Source organism: Elephas maximus, chromosome 23, assembly GCF_024166365.1.
Source record: "Elephas maximus indicus isolate mEleMax1 chromosome 23, mEleMax1 primary haplotype, whole genome shotgun sequence".
NCBI lineage: Eukaryota > Metazoa > Chordata > Mammalia > Proboscidea > Elephantidae > Elephas > Elephas maximus.
Window position 1 is genome coordinate 39,492,092 of NC_064841.1, and position 21,551 is coordinate 39,513,642.

Below are 21,551 nucleotides of genomic sequence, written 5' to 3' on the forward strand. Positions count from 1 at the left end.
GCAAGTGGCAGCACACAGGGCTAGGTGAGAGGCAGAAAGAAAATGAAGAAAAGGGAAAGAGAAAAAAAAAGGTTCTGCAGCAGCCAGCCTGTGGGGGCTGGGCAGATGCTAGGGCCAGTTGGAAGTTAAGGGATGTGATGTGCGGAGCTAGGTGGGAGGAAGAAAGGAAAAACAGAGGAGAGAGAAACAAAAGCAAAGAAAAAACAGCAACATGTCATGGGTTGGGGCAGGGAAGAACTGGGATGGCCCTATGCCTGTGGTTTTCTAGCCAAGCAGTGTGGCACCACCTGTTGAGAAAAGGAAGAGAAAGCACACAGGGCCAGGTGGGCAGGAAAAAGAAAAAGAAGAAAAGCAAAGAGTGAGAAGAAGAGAAAAAAATGATGCTTAAATAACTGCCCATTGGGGCTGGTGGAACCAGGTGGTGGCAAGCTGGTATGTTTTTTGCCGGGTGGCTTGGTGCAGCCTGTGAGGACTGGGTGAAGGCAGCACATGGGGCTAGGGAGGAAGGGAAAAGAAAGGAGAAAGAGAAAAATAAAATGTCATTGAAGGAGCCAGCCAACGGGAGTGGGTTAGACCCAAGAGCCAGTTGGAAGGGATTGGATATAATGTACTGAGCTATGTGGGAAGATGAAATGAAAGAAGAGAGAGAAACAAAAGCAAAAAAATCAACATGGCAATGAGGGAGCTGATGGGTGGAGGCAGGGTGGACCTGAGACGGCAGTAAGCCAACATCTCTCCAGCTGAACTATTGTGCCTTGTTGGGAAGCAGCACAGGCATTGTACAGGGCAGAAGGGTTAGGGGTGGAAATGTGTGTTTCAGTGGTTACAGGGTGCTCTGCCTCCTGTTAGGAGCTCCATGAAGCTGCCTTCCTGTACTCCCTGTCCAGGTTTATTGATGGATGTGTGCCATAATGGTGAAGCTGTGCCAAATTAGCTGGCAAGGGACCTTCACTCCATAGTTCTCCTTGTTCTCTGTCAGTTTCTTCTTCCAATCAGTGATTGATCTAGTTCTTTAGCCTTTCATTTGATGCTTAGGGTTCTAAGATTCATGTTTTAATCTGTTTTACTTAGTTATTTGGATCTTTGCTGCAGAGGGATGGCATGCTGCTTCTGTCTATACTGCCATGTTGGCTCTGCCCTCGTGATCATCTTCTTGATCTCTTGGAGAGCTCTGTATATTAATCTTTTGAATTCTTTATCAGGTAATTCCATTGCCTTATCTTCCTCCAGAAGTTTTTCTAGTTCTTTATTTTCATCTCTTGCTGGAGCTATCTCGTCCTCTTTCTTTATGTGATTTGATATTGACTGTTGTCTCTGAGTCATCAAGAAGTTATTATACTTATTTATTTATTGTATGTTGCTGCATCCTGGATTTTTGTTTTGTTTTGTTTTGATATGCCCAAGTAGGCTGGGCATGCATGCTACTGTGGTCATTAATCTGGCCATGCTGAAGCTTTCACCTCCTGTCCCTAGGTAGGTGGAGCAGCTAGTAGGTGTGTGAGCCTTGCAGTGATGCTGAGGATGTAGGCAGTGCTTTTAGTGAAGTGATGAATCTGCCTTGCTGGTCACCTGGCCGTGGGTGCAGGGGGTGTTCTCCTTGGTTGTTGGATTGGATTTTGTATATGTGCTCTGCATCTTGCGGTTGGTCAGGGGCACAGGTGCCCGGATCATTGGTCACTGAGTGTGTGGTACAGAAACTCTTACCTACAGTCAAGAAACCAAACGACACATTGCATTGGGTAAATCTGCTACAAAGGACCTCTTTAAAGTGTTGAAAACCAAAGATGTCACTTTGAAGACTAAGATGCGCCTGACCTAAGCCATGGTATTTTCATTTGCATTATATGCATGTGAAAGCTGGACAATGAATAAGGACGACCAAAGAAGAATTGAAGCTTTGAATTGTGGTGTTGGACCGCCTAAAGAACAAACAAATCTGTCTTGGAAGTAGAACCAGAATACTCCTTAGAAGCAAGGATGGCGAGACTGCGTCTTACATACTTTGGACATGTTGTCAGGAGGGATCAGTCCCTGGAAAAGGATATCATGCTTGGCAGAGTACAGGGTCAGCGGAAAAGTGGAAGACCCTCAGTGAGGTGGATTGACACAGTGGCTGCAACAATGACCTCAAGCATAACAACAATTGTAAGGATGGTGCAGGACCGGGCAGTGTTTCGTTCTGTTGTGCATAGGGTCACTTTGAGTCGGAACTGACTCGACGGAACCTAACAACAACAACTATAACAGTCCTGGGTGGGCAGAGGTGTGTGGGGGCTTTTGGAGCAGGCACAGCTCTCTCATTGCAGTAGGGAGCAATGTGAGGGACAAGACAGGGGCTGTCAGCCCCGCCTTGGTGCCCGGATAGAGGACGAGCTCTTGTCCACTAGAGTGCATAGTTGGTGGGTTAATGCAGCCAGTCTTTGGGTTCCTGATGCCATTGGCTGGAGAGAATGGGTGGGTGCCACTGGTTCTCAGCGCCCACCCCCCCATGATCAGCTAGATGGAGTGAGTGGTATTACTGGACTTCAGACCTCCAGTGTGGATGGTTGAAGCCCCTTCTTAGTGGGTGGGTAGTGTCCAATACCAGAGACCTGCAGCTTCCTCTTGGCTATTGCAGGTGAAAACAGGCTTCAACTCGGGGCCCTGCTGTTTTGTCCTAATAAGGGCATGCCCTGCAGGGTCAGCCAGCAAGTTACTGGTGGGGGCAACCAGTGGGGTGAAGGACACTGCAAGTTCTTGGATCCCCTAACCAGTGGTTGAACGAAGGAGTGGGCATCTCTTGACCTGACCGCGAGTCCTGGCTTAGGGGTGTGGTGGTGTTAAATGCCACCCAAACTGGTGTCAGAGTAAGGAGGGTGATGGATAAGGGGAAAGGAGTGCCCTTTGACCCATGGAACTCTTGTGGAGGAGGGGCTGTGGTGCGCCTGGTGATTTGGGAGCTTGCACTTAAATTTCTCAGGTCTGGTGTCACTCCTATTTGGTTCTGGAGGTGCATGCAGTATTGATGCTGCTTAGCTGCCCCAGATAGGATGGGTTTTGACTTGGAATTCTGCTGTTTGCCTCAATATGTCCTCACTGTGTAGATTCAGCTAGCAGGACGGCAGCAGTCCGGTGATCTGTAAATCCCCTTGCTGTTTTTGAATTTTCTGTCCTTCCACCTGTTACTCAGTCCAATTCTTCAGCTTTGTCGTTGATGCTTAGGATTCCTCTATTATCGTATATATCCAATTCACTTGTTTTGGGGGTCTTTGTTGTAAGAGGGATGACACAAAGCATCTGACTATTCCACCATCTTGGCCTTCCTTCCATAAACATAACTTTTATACACACTGGGAAATAAAAAAATTCACGTGACTCACTTTATTGCAGTGGTCTGGAACTGAACCCACAATATCTCTGAGGTGTCCCTGTAACTTTATGATATATATTAGTAATTGAATACTATAAAGATGGATAAGTAAATTTTACATTTTTAGTAATTGGGTTTATCATTATTAAACTGTTATCAATAGTAAGCAAGGATATTTTGAATGACTGATGAAACATTTTTACTGAAAAATTGAGACTTGTGTATCATTACAGCTATTTTCTTTCCTAATTCTCTAATGCTACAATTAATTTAGTTTTAAAGGTGCTAAAATATTTTAGAAACATAGCAAACCAAATAAATGAAAAGGTGAATTTTAATGGCCCTTGTTTCTAGCAAGGCCTCTCATCTTGATATAAGTTTGGTCTTATCCTGCTGTGCAAGACATAGAAGATCTTTCTTCAGGTTCAGTGGCCTGCTGTGATTTCTCCCAAGTCAACAGTTGTCAGCCAGTCTGTTGACTATCATTTGAGATAATAAATCTTGATCTTCACTGTAGTAGAAGTCAATATTCACTTAAATTAAGAAAATCACAGTGTTTTCTTTTATCGTAAAATAGAAATTGCTTAGATTGGCTCACCTAATAAACTAATCCATTTCCTGTGGTGAAACCCATTCTAAAATGCCTTGATTGGGTTAAAAGAATACTATAGACAGACCCTGAAATGTCAAGATGCTATGATTTGCCTCACAAAATACATTTCCAATTTTGATCAGAAGTTTGATACTATGAAGTTGTAAATTCAGACTTACTTATTTTACTATTCTTTATGACTTGTGTGAAGCAAAGCATTTATTTGTTTGCTAACTGATTAAGTTATACTTAAAAAATATATCATGGTATTTAGACATAATTTTGAATAATTGCTTTGCCATTTATTAGCTATATAACCATGGCTATCATATTTAAAATCTAACCTGTTTGAGCAATAATTTTTTCATCTGCAAATAAGTAATAATAATTACATGTAGTTGTGATAATTAAATAGTATATTATTCTAAGTACTTTAGCATGAAACTCTATCTGAGGCATATTGTAAAAATGGATGAAGGTTTTTTTTTTTTTAAATGTGGTTTAAATTCCTCATTCTCTAACTACATAGACAGGAGTAGAGGCAGATAGAATCATTTGCCAGATATTCTGGATAGCATAACAACTAGTATCTCATATTGTCAGTGCATTTTGTGGGACTTCACCATCTCATTAATCCTCAAATCCAAACTTTCTAAATAAAAAACTTTTTTTCCCTTCTTTTTACATGTTATCTAAAACTAGACCTCTCCATTTATTATCATATGTTCTGACTACAGTTACTTTTTGTTTCACTTCATCCGCTTTCTTCCATTTCCATGAGTCAGAACAATATATTAAAAGAAAAAACGAGAAGTCTGAGTTTCCATAAAATAATGGTGACTACTGAAATTCTTATCTTTCCAAACTCAAAAAACACAAGTAAACTACTGATAATTCATCCCTATTGATGTTCTAAAATATCCAGAGACCATGCCAGAGCAGAGTCAGCTGAAAACTTTGCAGAAAATATAGATGAGTAGAATGAGCATTGCAACACATATTAAATCACCTGTAGAAAAAAGAATTCCACACCATAAGGGGAAATAATTGGAATGGCTATAAGATCTAGCAGATCGGATAATGGCTACTGGGGTATCAAAAGCAAGAAATTCATGTTGGAAGTTTGTGGAAGGCATTGCTTCTGGGGAGCTAGGTTTACTTAAATAAGGAAGGTGGCCCTTAGAGGTTTGATGGTAAAAAGGAAAAGGTAAGCAAAAGGTGGATATCAGAAATCTGGCATAAAGAAATAGAATCAGAAAAATCTGGAAATATACAAATAAACCTTCTCAAAATTCACAGGTGATTAAGAGAAACTAAACTTCATTTTTGAAATTGTCAAGGATTTAATTTTACTTGAATCCACAATCAACACCCATGGAAGCTGCAATCAAGAAATCAAATGAATCATTGCATTGGGCCAATCTGCTGGAAAAGACCTCTTTCAAGTGTTAAAAAGCAAAGATATCACCTCAAAGATGAAGGTGCATCTGACCCAAACCATGAATTTCAAGAGTCTCGCATGCTTGTGAAAGTTGGACAAAGAAAAAGGAAGACCAAAGAAGAATTGATGCCCTTGGATTTGGGTGTTGGTGAAGGATATTAAATATACCATGAACTGACAAAAGAATGAGCAAATCCGTCTTGGAAGAATTCCAGTCAGAATGCTCCTTAGAAGAAAAGATGGCGAGACTTTGTCTCACATACTTTGGACAGGTTGTCTGGAGAGATCAGTCCCTAGAGAAAGACATCATGCTTGGTAAAGTAGAGGTCAGTGAAAAAGAGGAAGACCCTCAATGAGATGGATTGACACAGTGGCTACAACAACAGGCTCAAGTACAACAAGGATTGTGATCTTGGCCCAGGACTAGGCAGTGTTTCATTCTGTTGTACACAGTGCTGCTATGAGTTGGAACTGACTCGATGACACCTAACAACAACACACTTCATTTTTTTTTTTTTCGAAAGACCAGAAGTTTATTTTCTCACAGTTATGGAGGCTACAAGTCTAAATCAGGGTCTTAAAAGTGTCAATTCCTTTCTTTTAAGTAGTTAATTAATTTAATTGTGCTTTAAGTGAAAGTTTACAATTCAAGTCAGTTTCTCATATAAAAACTTATACACACATTGTTATGTGACCCTAGTTGCTCTCCCTACAATGTGGTAGCACATTTCTTCTCTGCACCGTGAATCAATCCCTATCTTGTTGGTAGCCCTGGGCATTCCTTGGTTCTTTGGTGTTCATTGGCTTGTAGATAATCCTCACATGGCACCTGTCTTCCTGTGTTTATGTGTGTCTGTGTCTACTCCGGCCTTTTTTTTTAAAATAAGTTTTATTGTGCTTCAAGAGAAAGTCTACAAATCAAGTGAGTCTGTCACACATAAGCTCATATACACCTTACTCCACACTTCCACTTACTCTCCCCCCAATGAGTCAGCCCGCTCCCTCCCTCCAGTCTCTCCTTTCATGATGGATTTGCCAGTTTCTAACCCTCTCCACCCTCCCATATCCCCTCTAGACAGGAGATGCCAACACAGTCTCAAATGTCCACCTGATACAAGTAGTTCACTCTTCATCAGCATCTCTCTCCAACCCATTTTCCAGTCCCTTCCTTGTCTGATGAGTTGTCTTCGGGAATAGTTCCTGTCCTGGGCCAACAGAAGGTTTGGGGACCATGACCGCCGGGATTCTTCTAGTCTCAGTCAGACCATTAAGTCTGGTCTTTTTATGAGAATTTGGGGTTTGCATCCCACTGTTCTCCTGCTCCCTCAGGGGTTCTCTGCTGTGCTCCCTGTCAGGGCAGTCATGGGTTGTGGCCGGGCATCACCTAGTTCACCTGGTGTCGGGAAGATATAAGTCTCTGGTTCATGTGGCCCTTTCTGTCTCTTGGACTCATACTTATCATGTGACCTTGGTGTTCTTCATTCTCCTTTGATCCAGGTGGGTTGAGACAAATTGATGCATCTTAGATGGCCGCTTGTTAGCAGTTAAGACCCCAGATGCCACACTTCAAAGTGGGATACAGAATGTTTTCATCAAAGAATTATTTTGCCAATTGACTTAGAAGGCCCCTTAAGCCATAGTCCCCAAACCCCTGCCCTTGCTCCGCTGACCTTTGAAGCATTCAGTTTATCCCGGAAACTTCTTTGCTTTTGGTCCAGTCCAGTTGAGCTGACCTTCCATGTATTGAGTATTGTCCTTCCCTTCAACTAAAGCAGTTCTTATCTACTAACTAATCAGTAAAAAACCCTCTCCCACCCTCCCTCTTAACCACAAAGGTATGTGGTCTTCTCAGTTTATACTATTTCTCAAGATCTTATAATAGTGGTCTTATACAATATTTGTCCTTTTGCCTCTGACTAATTTCATTCAGCATAATGCCCTCCAGGTTCCTCTATGTTATGAAATGTTTCACAGATTTGTCACTGTTCTTTATCGATGCGTAGTATTCCATTGTGTGAATATACCATAATTTATTTAACCATTCATCTGTTGATGGACACCTTGGTTGCTTCCAGATTTTGCTATTGTAAACAGTGCTGCAATAAACATGATATGCGTATATCTGTTCGTGTAAAGGCTCTTATTTCTCTAGGGTATATTCCGAGGAATGGGATTTCTGGGTTGTATGGTAGTTCTATTTCTAAATTTTTAAGGAAACGCTAAATCGATTTCCAAAGTGGCTGTACCATTTTATATTCCCACCAGCAGTGTATAAGAGTTCCAATCTCTCCGCAGCCTCTCCAACATTTATTATTTTGTGATTTTTGAATTAATGCCAGCCTTGTTGAAGTGAGATGGAATCATCGTAGTTTTAATTTGCATTTCTCTAATTGCTAATGATCGAGAGCATTTTCTCATGTATCTGTTAGCTGCCTGAATATTTTCTTTAATGAAGTGCATGTTCATCTCCTTTGCCCACTTCTTGATTGGGTTGTTTGTCTTTTTGTGGTTCAGTTTTAACAGAATCATATAGATTTCAGAGATCAGGCACAGGTCGGAGATGTCATAGCTGAAAATTTTTCCCAATCTGTAGGTGGTGTTTTTACTCTTTTGGTGAAGTCTTTAGATGAGCATAGGTGTTTGATTTTTAGGAGCTCCCAGGTATCTGGTTTCTCTTCTTCATTTTTTGTGATGTTTTGTATTCCGTTTGTGCCTTGTATGAGGTCTCCTAACTCTGTCCCTATTTTTTCTTCCATGATCTTGATTGTTTTAGTTTTTATGTTTAGGTCTTTGATCCACTTGGAGTTAGTTTTTGTGCATGGTGTGAGGTATGGGTCCTGTTTCATTTTTTTTTGCAAATGGATATCCAGTTATGCCAGCACCATTTGTTAAAAAGACTATCTTTTCCCCAATTAACTGACACTGGGCCTTTGTCAAATATCAGCTGCTCGTATGTGGATGGATTTATATCTTGGGTTCTCAATTCTGTTCCATTGGTCTATGTGCCTGTTGTTGTACCAGTACCAGGCTGTTTTGACTACTGTGGCTGTATAATATGTTCTAAAATCGGGTAGAGTAAGGCCTCCCACGTTCTTCTTCTTTTTCAGTAATGCTTTACTTCTCCAGGGCTTCTTTCCCTTCCATATGAAGTTGGTGATTTGTTTCTCCATCACATGAAAAAACGTCATTGGAATTTGGATCGGAAGTGCATTGTATGTATAGATGGCTTTTGGTAGAATAGACATTTTTACTATGTTAAGTCTTCCTATCCGTGAGCAAGGTATGTATTTCCACTTATGTAGGTCCTTTTTAGTTTCTTGCAGTAGTCCTTTGTAGTTTTCTTTGTACAGGTCTTTTACATCTTTGGTAAGATTTATTCCTAAGTATTTTATCTTCTTAGGGGCTACTGTGAATGGTATTGATTTGGTGATTTCCTCTTCAATGTTCTTTTTGTTGATGTAGAGGAATCCAAGTGATTTTTGTATGTTTATTTTATAACCTGAGACTCTGCCAAACTCTTCTATTAGTTTCAGTAGTTTTCTGGAGGATTCCTTAGGGTTTTCTGTGTATAAGATCATGTCATCTGCAAATAGAGATAATTTTACTTCCTCGTTGCCAATCCGGATGCCCTTTATTTCTTTGTCTAGCCTAATCGCTCTGGCTAGGACCTCCAGCACAATGTTGAATAAGAGCGGTGATAAAGGGCAACCTTGTCTGCTTCCCGTTCTCAAGGGAAATGTTTTCAGGCTCACTCCCTTTAGAGTGATGTTGGCTGGCTTTGTATAGATGCCCTTTATTATGTTGAGGAATTCTCCTTCAATTCCTATCTTGCTGAGAGTTTTTATCATAAATGGGTGTTGGACTTTGTCAAATGCCTTTTCTGCATCAATTGATAAGATCATGTAGTTTTTGTCTTTTGTTTTATTTATAAGGTGGATTACATTAATGGTTTTTCTAATATTAAACCAAAACCTTCCATACCTGGTATAAATCCCACTTGGTCGTGGTGGATTATTTTTTTTGATATGTTGTTGAATTCTATTGGCTAGAATTTTGTTGAGGATTTGTGCATCTATGTTCCTGAGGGATATAGGTCTGTAATTTTCTTTTTTTGTGGTGTCTTTACCTGGTTTTGGTATCAGGGATATGGTGGCTTCATAGAATGAGTTAGGTAGTATTCCATTCTTTTCTATGCTTTGAAATACCTTTAGTATTAGTGGCATTAACTCTTCTCTGAAAGTTTGGTAGAACTCTGCAGTGAAGCCCTCCTGGCCAGTGCTTTTTTTGTTGGGAGTTGTTTGATTACCTTTTCAATCTCTTTTTTTGTTGTGGGTCTATTTAGTTGTTCTACTTCTGATTGTGTTAGTTTCAGTAGGTAGTGTTTTTCCAGGAATTCATTCATTTCTTCTAGGTTTGTGAATTTGTTAGGGTGCAATTTTTTTTTAATAATCTGATATGATTATTTTAATTTTAATTTTAGTTGGGTCTGTTGTGATATGGCCCATCTCATTTTTTATTCGGATTATTTCTTTCCTTTCCTGTATTTCTTTAGTCAGTCTGGCCAATGGTTTATCAATTTTGTTAATTTTTTCAAAGAACCAGCTTTTGGCTTTGTTAATTCTTTCAATTGTTTCTCTGTTCTGTATTTCATTTAGTTCAGCTCTAATTTTTATTGTTTGTTTTCTTCTGGTGCCTGATGGATTCTTTTGTTGCTCGCTTTCTATTTGTTCAAGTTGTAGGGACAGTTCTCTGCTTTTGGCTCTTTCCTCTTTTTGTATGTGTTCACTTATTGATATAAATTGACCTCTGAGCATTGCTTTTGCTGTGTCCCAGAGGTTTTGATAGGAAGTGTTTTCCTTTCTTGTTGCATACTATGAATTTCTTTATTTCCTCCTTAATGCCTTCTATAACTGAGTCTTTTTTCAGCAGGGTATTGTTCAGTTTCCAAGTATTTGATTTTTTTCCCCTGATTTTTCTGTTATTGATTTCCATTTTTATGGCCTTGTGGTCTGAGAAGACGCTTTGTAATATTTTGATGTCTTGGGTTCTGCAAAGGTTTGTTTTATGACCTAAAACGTGGTCTATTCTAGAGAATGTTCCATGTGCACCAGAAAAAAAAGTATACTTTGCAGCTGTTGGAGCAGAGTTCTATATATGTCTATGAGGTCAAGTTGGTTGATGGTAGGAATTAGGTCTTCCATGTCCCTGTTGAGCTTCTTACTGGAAGTCCTATCCTCCTCCGAAAGTGGTGTGTTGAAGTCTCCTACTATAATTGTAGGGGTGTCTATCTCACTTTTCAGTTCCGTTAGTTTGTTTTATGTACCTTGCAGCCCTGTGCATAAATATTTAATATGGTTATATCTTCCTGGTCTATGGTCCCTTTAATCGTTATGTAGTGTCCTTTTTTATCCTTTGTGGTGGATTTAACTTTAAAGTCTATTTTGTCAGAAATTAATATTGCTACTCCTGCTCTTTTTTGCTTGTTGTTTGCTTGATATATTTTTTTCCATCCTTTGAGTCTTAGTTTGTTTTGTCTCTAAGTCTAAGGTGTGCCTCTTGTAGGCAGCATATAGACGGATCATGTTTCTGTATCCAGTCTGAGACTCTCTGCCTCTTTATTGGTGCATTTAGTCCATTTACGTTTAACATAATTATAGATAAGTATGTGTTTACTGCTGTCATTTTGAAGCCTTTTTTTGTGTGTGGATGACAATTTCATTTTTCCACTTACTTTTTTCTGCTGAGACGTTTTTCTTTGTAAATTGTGTGCTCCTCATTTTCATAGCAGTTGACTTTATGTTTGGTGAGTCATTATGTTTTTCTTGGTATTTATTTTAAGTTATGGAGTTGTTAGACCTCTTTGTAGTTACCTTAATATTTGCCCCTACTTTTCTAAGTAAAAACCTAACTTGTAATGTCCTATATCACCTTGTTTCCCTCTCCATATGTCAGTTCTATGCCACCTGTATTTAGTCCCTCTTTTTGATTATTGTGATCTTTTACATATTGACTGCAATGATTCCCTGTTTTGAGCGTTTTTTTTTTTCTTTTTAAAATTCATCTTAATTTGTTTTGTGATTTCTCTATTTGAGTTCTTATCAGGGTGTTCTGTTCTGTGACCTTGTGTTGTGCTGGTATCTGATATTATTGGTTTTCTGACTAATTTCCTTTAGTATTTCTTGTAGCTTTGGTTTGGTTTTTGAAAATTCTCTAAGCTTGTGTTTATCTGTAAATACGTTAATTTCGCCTTCATATTTGAGAGAGAGTTTTGCTGGATATATGATCCTTGGCTGGCAGTTTTTCTCCTTCAATGCTCTATGTATATCATACCATTGCCTTCTTGATTGCATGGTTTCTGCTGAGTAGTCTGAACTTATTGTTATTGATTCTCCTTTGTAGGAGACCTTTCTTTTATCCCTGGCTGCTTTTAAAATTTTCTCTTTGGTTTTGGCAAGTTTGATGATAATAAGCCTTGGTGATTTTCTTTTTGCATCAATCTTATATGGGGTTCGTTGAGCATCTTGGATAGATATCCTTTCATCTTTCATGATGTCAGGGAAGTTTTCTGCCAACAGATCTTCAACTATTCTCTCTGTATTTTCTCTTATCCCTCCCTGTTCTGGAACTTCAATCACACAGAAATTATTCTTCTTGATAGAGTCCCACATGATTCTTAGGGTTTCTTCATTTTTTTAAATTCTTTTATCTGATTTTTTTTTCAGCTATATTGGTGTCAATTTCCTTATCCTCTAACTCCCCCCTCTGCTTTTCAATTGCTCGATTCTGCTCCTCTGACTTCCTATTGAGTTGTCTAATTCTGTAATTTTAATGTTAATCTTTTGGATTTCTGAATGCTGTCTCTCTATGGATTCTTGCAGCTTATTAATTTTTCCACTATGTTCTTGAATAATCTTTTTGGTTTTTTAAACTGCTGTATCAGTGTGTTCCTTGGCTTTTTCTATAGATTGCCTTATTTCATTTCTGAGGTCATTCTTGATGTCTTGAAGCATTCTGTAAATTAGTTTTTTATGTTCTACATCTGGCAATTACAGGATTGTATCTTCATTTGGGAAATATTTTGATTCATTAATTTGGGGAGTTGTAGAAGCAATCATGGTCTGCTTCTTCATGTGGTTTGAAATCGACTGCTGTCTCTGATCCATCTATAACATATTGTAGTGATTTATTTTATATTTGCTCACTGAGTCTTATCTTGTATTGTTTTCTTTCAATATATGTAGATGGACTACTAGATTGAGCTGTCTTGATTGTTGTAGCCCTTGACTCACTTATGTCCTATTACCAGCTGGTTTGGGCTGTTACCAGATATATAAGCCTAAGAGTCTATTCACTATTCTTGTGTAGAATCTGATTTTCTGTCACCAGGTGTGTGGTGCAGACTGTCACCTATCCACCTGGAGGAGTAGTGGTGATAGTTGTGTACAGCAGATTCTAGTAGGAGCAGGGGTTCACACTCCGGGGCAGCAGGATGCTGATAGGCTTCCCCGAAGTGCAGTGAGGTAGGTGTGTCTCTATTCCTAAAGCACTTTGGTGGGTTAGCTCTGCAGCTGTACCTTAGGCTCCCAATGCAAGTACCTTTACAGATTGTTAGGTCTCACCCTCCTTAGACCCCTAAGGCAAGAGGCTAGGTGGTCCGGGGGGAGCTTCAGCCCTCAGTTCCCCATTGTGAGTCAGTGAGGGCTCTGTTTAATACAAAGAGATATCATACCTGGGAAACTTGTCTTTCCGGTAATCTGCTAAAACAATTATAGTCAGATTGCTATCAGAATTGCCTTTGCATTATAATAGCCACCTTATTCCCTGTAGGGATGAAAGCCCAAGACTGTGGATCTCATATGCTTGGCTGGAGCTGGTTCTGTATTTTTAGTCCAATTTTGGGAAGTCAGGGAAGGATTTTTAGTCCTTGGGTTTTTTGTAGCTGCTTCTCTATCACTGGGTTTTTTTTTTTTTTTTTTTGGAGTTCTTTCAGGCCAGGAGAATTGGTAAGGAAAAGACCAAAAGAAAAACAAAAACAAAAAAACCGCAGAGTACTTCACTCTCTGGCTTAGGAAATTCCAATGTTAATGAAGCTGTCTGGGAAGGGGAGGGGAGGGATCAGAAAGATAGGGGAGTGTAGCATCCCAGAATATAGACAAAGCTACTTATCTTGCTTCGAGATGAGTGTTTTATATGAGATTCCCGAGGGTTGTGTAGCCTGTGTGCATTTGCTGGGTAGAGATTGCTCCCGAGGGTCAGGCCCGCGTACTGTGCTTGTGTGGTTTCAGAAGCCGTGGTCAGTTCCTCCACTCCCAGTCCAAAGCCCAGCACCAAGTTTCCCCAGCTGGGACGATGCACTCCAGGCTCCAAAACCAGTCGCTGCCTAGTGGTGACTTCTCTTCCTGTCAGCCGCATTACGGGGCTGCCTGCGTGCACTGGCTGGGCTTCACCTGAGGTCACTTCTGGGGGCTAGGGCTGCATCCCTTGTTTGTGCCTTCTCAGGATGCCGTGCTCAGCTCCCCTGTGCCCAGTCCAAAGCCCCGTGCCAAGGTTTTCTGACTGGGACACTGTCTCCAGTCTCCGAAAACAGTCGCTGCTTCCTCGTGGTTGTTCATTTTCAGTCTCTGTCACTCAGGTCAACTCTTTAGATCTGTGTTTGATGGTCAGGGTTCGTAGATTGTCATGTATGTGATTGATTCACTTGTTTTTCTGAGTCTTTGTTGTAAGAGGGATCCAAGGTAGCGTCCAACTAGTCAGCCATCTTGGCCCTGCCTCTCAACACACTTCATTTTTACAACAGAAGAAAACACTCTTGAGCTAGGAAATCTAGTTAGCAGTCTTATCAATAATCCTGCTAGTCCATACATAAAAATCATTGCAAAATAAAGAGTAATGAGAGACACAATCATTAAAAGCTAAACTTAAGAAAAAAGTAAAAGAGAATGAAACCATTCTGGTGATGAAAATTCTCCCAAAGGAACAATAGACTCCGACCTAAATTATACACCTTTAGACAACCATTTACAGATAGCAAAAATATTACAGATGTGAAATTACAAAAAGCAGTGAAGTGTAGAATTATAGTTAAAACTTAGAAGAAATTTAAAAATCATATAATAAATAAATACTAAGTCACAAAAGTACCAAGAGATAATAGATTAGACTGAAATTGTCAAAAGTGAAATTGCCAAATGGTTGAAAATAAAATTAAGAAAGAAGTCAAAACTGTCATAAAGGAAGTGTAAGATAATGCTGGCTAAACTCTCTAGAGTATATATAATTAGATTACCGGAAAAAAAAAATAAACACAAACTTTGCTGTTCACCTAAACTTTATGCAGAATCAACTCTGAGACCTATGTTAGAAAACTATTAGATTTTAAAGATAAAAATTTCTTTGCATCTCTAGGTTTAAAAAAATCAAGTCATTTATGAAGAAAACAATATCAATTGATTCTCAGCCTTCTCTTCAGTAAGCAAGGTATGAATAGATGAATATACCTATGAAACTCAAGAAAAGAACAGGGAAATGAAGGATTTTATACTTAATCAAGCTGTTCTTCAAGTATTAAATCTATAGGGAACAAACAAACAAAAAAAAATGGTTTTAAGTATACAAGAATTGGTGGAGCAGGGCCACGATGGCTAACTAGGCAGAAGCTTCTGACGAACCCTCTTGCAACAAAGACCCCCCAAAACAAGTGAATCGATTATATACACGACAATGTACTAACCCTGACCATCACATGCAGAACTTAGAAATTGACCTGAGATGTGGGAAGCAAAGGATGCAGCTCCTGGGGCAATCTCAGCAGGGACCCAGCCAGTGTGCACAGGCTACACACCAAAGTGAGTAACAGGGGAGTGAGAGACAGTGCAGAAGCAGCGACTAATTGCCGAGCCCGGACTGTGCCTCAGCTCTGATTCCTTGGTGCCCTTCTGCAGTGCGAATGCAGTGGGGCTGATGGTAGTTTCCTGAAACACAGCAAGAATGGGACACAGCCTAACCCCATGGGGCAATCTTGGTGGGGACCCAGCCAGCACACACAGGGCACACATGCCTCTGTAATCTGAGATAAAACAGCCACTCTGGATACAAGATAATTGATTTTGTCTATTTTACCTTGTTACTCTCTCCTATCTAAATGATCCCTCCCCACCCTGCCCCAGCCAGCTTCATTAATATTCTAATTCCCTGGGCCTGAGATAGAAGTGTACTTTTTCTGACCCAGCCTTCTGGCCTGGGAGAACTAGCAAATTAAAAAAGGGGAAAAATACTTTCCTGACTCCCCTAAACTGGAAGATTAGAGCAGAAGCAGATCGAGTCCAGGCAAGAGAGATCCACAGACTTTGGCTTTCGCCCCTGCATGGAACCAGGTGGCTATTATAATGCAAAGGCAAATCTGTTAAAGGTCTGAATATAATTGTTTCACCTGAGTGGTGGAGAAGCAGGTTTTGGAGGTCTGATACCTCTCTACCTATTAAACAGAGCCCTCACCTATGCACAGCACAGACCTGAGGGCTGAGGATCCACCCACACCACCTAGCCACCTGTGGAAGGGGCCTGAGGAAGTGGTGCCTACCAGTCTTAACAGGTATAAGCATTGGGTGCCCAAGGTACAGTTGCAGAGCCCGCTCACCAGAGTACTCTAGAGAACAGAGACACTCCTTCTTCACTGGCACTTGGCAGAAGTCTGTCAGCACCCTGTCCTCCTCAGAGTGTGACCCCCTGCCACTACCAGAAACCAGTACATTCCACCATCACCACTATTCCTCTAAGACAGTAGGTGAGAGCCTACACCACACACTAGGTGGCCAACTATCAGGGCACCTGAGCTGATGCTATTCAAAAATAGCAAATGGACTCATACCTGGTAATAGCTCTAACCATCTGGTCACAGGACATTAGTGTTTCAAAGGCTCAAATAATGAAGTTAGCACATTCTAGTAGCTTATCTGTGTATATTGAAACAAAACAAAACAAGAAGATAGGACTCAGTGAGCAAATATAAAATAAATTGTTACAATAATTTAGAGGTGGCTCAGAGACAGCAGTCGATATCAAATCACATAAAGAAGCAGACCATGATTGCTTCTACAAACCCCCCAAAAAGAGAATCAAGATCTCTCTTGGGTGAAGATATATTCCTGGAATTGCTCAATGTAGAATACAAAAGATTAATATACAGAACACTTAAGAAATGAGGGACGACAACAGGAATGAAATCAGGCAATGTACAGAAAAAGCCAAGGAACATACAGATAAAGCAGTTGAAGAAATTAAAAAGGTTATTCAAGAACATAATGAAAAATTTAATAAGCTGCAAGAATCCATAGAGAGACAGCATTCAGAAATTCAAAAGATTAAAAATAAAATTACAGAATTAGACAACTCAATAGGAAGTCAGAGGAGCAGAATTGAGGAATTGGAATGCAGGATTGGGGAGATGGAGTATAAGGCACTTGGCACTAATATATTTGAAGAAAAAACAGATAAAAGAATTTTAAAAAATGAAGAAACCTTAAGAATCATGTGGGACTCTATCAAGAAGAATAACTTGCATGTGATTGGAATTCCAGAACAGGGAGGGATAACAGAAAATACAGAGAGAATTGCTGAAGATTTGTTGGCAGAAAACTTCCCTGACATTGTGAAAGAGGTAAGGATCTCTATCCAAGATGCTCATTAAACCCCATACAAGATAGATCCCAAAAGAAAATCACCCAGGCATATTATCATCAAACTTGCCAAAACCAAAGATAAAGAGAAAATTTTAAAAGCAGCCAGGGATAAATGAAAAGTCACATACAAAGGAAAATCAATAAGTTTGGAGTATTCAGCAGAAACCATGCAGGCAAGTAGGCAATGGGATGACATATATAAAGCATTGAAGGAGGAAAATTGCCAAAAAGAGTCATATATCCAGCGAAACTGTTTCTTAAATATGAAGGTGAAATTAAGTCATTTAGAGTTAAACACAAGCTTAGAGAATCTGCAAAAACCAAACCAAAGCTACAAGAACTACTAAAGGAAATTCTTTGGTTAGAAAATCAATAATAACAGATATCAACACAACAGAAGGAGACAGAACAGAGCATCCTGAAATCAACTCAGATAAGGAAATCACAAAAATAAAATAAGATTAAAAAAATGCTCAATACAGGGAATCACTGATGTCATTATGTAAAAGAAGACAATAATCAATAAAGCGGGACTAAATACAGGAGGAATAGAATATGGAGAGGAAATAAAGGCAATATAGGGAGCTACGATTTAGGTTTATACTTGGGAAAATATTAAGGTAACCACAAAGAAGACTAACAATCCCACACTTCAAAATAAAAAACAAGATAAACATAAAGATTCACCTAAAACAAATCCAACTAAAATGAAAAAGAGGAACACACAATTTACAAAGAAAAAAGTCTCAGTACAAAAAAGTAAGTGGAGAAATGAAATTGTCAACAACACACAAAAAAAGCATCAAAATTACAGGACTAAACTCATTCCTATCTACAATTATGCTGAATGTAAATGGGCTAAATGCACCGATACAGAGGCAGAGAGTTGCAGGTAGGATAACAAAAACAATCCAGCTATATGCTGCCTACAAGAGACACGCCTTAGACTTAGAGACACACCTTAGACTTAGAGACACAAACAAACTAGAACTCAAAGGTTGGAAAAAAATATATCAAGCAAAGAACAAGCAAGAGTGGCAATATTAATTTCTGAAAAAATATACTTTAAAGTTAAATCCATCACAAAGGATAAAGACACTACATAATGATTCAAGGTACAATTTATCAGAAAGACATAGTGATGTTAAATATTTATCCATCCAATTATAGGGCTACAAGATACATAAAACAAACTCTAACAGCATTGAAAACTGAGATAGATAAAATTATAGTAGGAGACTTTGACACATCACTTTTGGAGAAGGACAGGACATCCAGTAAGAAGCTCAATAAAGACAGGGAAGATCTAAATGCCACAGTCAACCAACTTGACCTCATAGAAATATATAGAACACTCCACCTAACAGCTGCAAAGTATACTTTCTTTTCTGGTGCACATGGAACATTCTCTAGGAAAGACCCCATATTAAGTCATAATGCAAGCCTTTGCAGAATCCAAAACATCGAAATATTAGAAAGCATCTTCTCAGACCCGAAGATCATAAAAGTAGAAATTGATAACAAAAAAGGCTGGGAAAATAAATCAAATACTTGGAAACTGAACAATACCCTGCTCAAAAAAGACTGGATTACAGAACATTAAGGAGGGAATAAAGAAATCCATAGAATCCAATGAGAATGAAAACAGTTCCTGTCAGTACATTTGGGACACAAGGAAAGCAGTGCTCAGAGGTCAACTTACATCAATAAACATACACATACAAAAACGAGAAAGGGCCAAAATCACAGAACTGTTCCTACAACTTGAAGGAATAGAAAGAGAGCAACAAAAGAAACCCTCAGGCATGAGAAGAAAACAAATAATAAAAACTAGAGCAGAATTAAATGAATTAGAGAACAGAAAAACAATTGAAAGAGTTAACAAGACCAAAAGCTGGTTCTTTTAAAAAATTAACAAACTGGATGAACCATTGGCCAGACTGACAAAAGAAAAGCAGGAAAGGAAACAAATAACCCGATTAAGAGACAAGCTGGGCGATATCACAACAGACCCAACTGAATTTAAATGAATCATATCAGATTGCTAAAAAAATTGTACTCTAACATATTTGAAAACCTAGAAGAGATGGATGAATTCCTAGAAACACACTACCTACCTAAGCAACACAGAGATAGAAAAACTAAATAGACCCATAACAAAGAGATTGAAAAAGTAATAAAAAAAACTCACCACACACACACACACAAAAAAGCCTTGCCTGTAACAGCTTCACTGGGGAGTTATACCAGACTTTCAGAAAAGACGTAACACCACTACTACTAGAGGTATTTCAGAGCATAGAACAGGATGGAATACCCCCAAACTCATTCTATGAAGCCACCATATCCCTGATACCAAAACCAGGTAAAGACACCACAAAAAAAGAAAATTACGGACCTATATCCCTCAGGAACATAGATGCACAAATCCTCAACAAAATGCTAGCCAATAGAATTCAACAACATACCCAAAAAATAATACAGCGTGACCAAGTGGAATTCATGCAAGGTTGGTTTAATATTAGAAAAACCATTAATGTAATCCACCACATAAATAAAACAAAAGACAAGAACCACATGATCTTATCAATTGATGCAGAAATGGATTTGACAAAATCCAACACCCATTCATGATAAAAACTCTCAGCAAAATAGGAATTGAAGGAAAATTCCTCAGCATAATAAAGGGCATTTATACAAAGCCAACAGCCAACATCATCCTAAATGGAAAGAGCCTGAAAGCATTCCACTTGAGAATAGGAACTAGACAAGGATACCCCTTACCACCACTCTTATTCAACATTGTGCTGGAGGTCGAAGCCAGACCAATCAGGCTAGGTAAAGAAATAAATGGCGTCCAGATTGGCAAAGGAGAAGTAAAAGTATCTCTATTTGCAGATGATATTTTTTTTTTTATGATCTTAGACATAGAAAACCCTAAAGAATCCTCCAGAAAACTACTGAAACTAATAGAAGAGTTGAGCAGATTATCAGGATACAAGATAAACACACAAAAAGCAGTTGGATTTCTCTACATCAACAAAAACAACTTCGAAGAAGAAATCGCCACAATACCATTTAGAGTAGCCCCAAGAAGATAAAATACTTAGGAATAAAGCTTACCAGAGACATAAAAGACCTATACAAAGAAAACTACAAGACACTACTGTAAGAAACCAAAAGAGATCCACACAAGTGGAAAAAATTACCTTGCTCATGGATAAGAAGACTTAACATTGTAAAAATGTCTATTTTACTAAAAGCCATCTATAGATACAATGCAATTCCGATCCAAATTCCAATATTTTTTAATGAGATGGAGAAACAAATCACCAACTTCATATGGGAGTGCAAGAGATCACGGATAAGTAAAGCATTACTGAAAAAGAAGAACAAAATGGGAGGCCTCACTCTACTTGATTTTAGAACCTATTATACCGCCACAGTAGTCAAAACTGCCTAGTACTGGGACAACAGTAACATAGACCAATGGAACAGAATTGAGAATCCAGACATAAATCCATCCACATATGAGCAACTGATGTTTGACAAAGTCCCAAAGTCAGTTAATTGGGGGAAAGATAGTCTTTTTAACAAATGGTGCTGGCAAAAAAATGAAAGAAGACCCTTACCTCACACTATGCACAAAAACTAACTCTAAATGGATAAAAGACCTAAACATAAAATCTCAAAAGATAAAGATCATGGAAGAAAAAATAGGGACAATGTTAGGAGCCTTAATAGAAGTCATAAACATTATACAAAAAATTACTAAAAATGCAGAAGAGAAACTAGATAACCTGGAACTCCTAAAAATCAAATACCTATGCTCATCCAAAGAATTCACCAAAAGAATAAAAAGATGACCTACAGACTACAAACAGTTTTTAGATATGACATTTCAGATCAGTGCCTGATCTCTAAAATATGCATGATTTGGCTAAAACTCACCTACAAAAAGACAAATAACCAAATTAAAAAATGGGTAGAGGATATGAACAGACACTTCACTAAAGAAGACATTCAGGCTGCTAACAGATACATGAGAAAATGCTCATCATCATCAGCCATTAGAGAAATGCAAATCAAAACTACAATGAGATTCCATCTCACTCCAACAAGGCTGGCATTAATCCAAAAAACACATAGTAATAAATGTTGGAGAGGTTGTGGCGAGGCTGGAACACTTATACACTGTTGGTGGGAATGTAAAATGGTATAACTACTTTGGAAATCAATTTGGCGCTTCCTTAAAAAGCTAGAAATAGAACTACCACCCCAACCCCAGTCCCACCATACGATCCAGCAATCCCACTCCTTGGAATATATCCTAGAGAAATAAAAGCCTTTACACAAACAGATATATGCACAAATGTGTTCATAGCAGGAATATTTACAATAGCAAATGTTGGAAGCAACCAAGGTGCCCATCAAGGGATGAATGGATAAATTATGGTATACTCACACAATGGAATACTACACATCAATAAA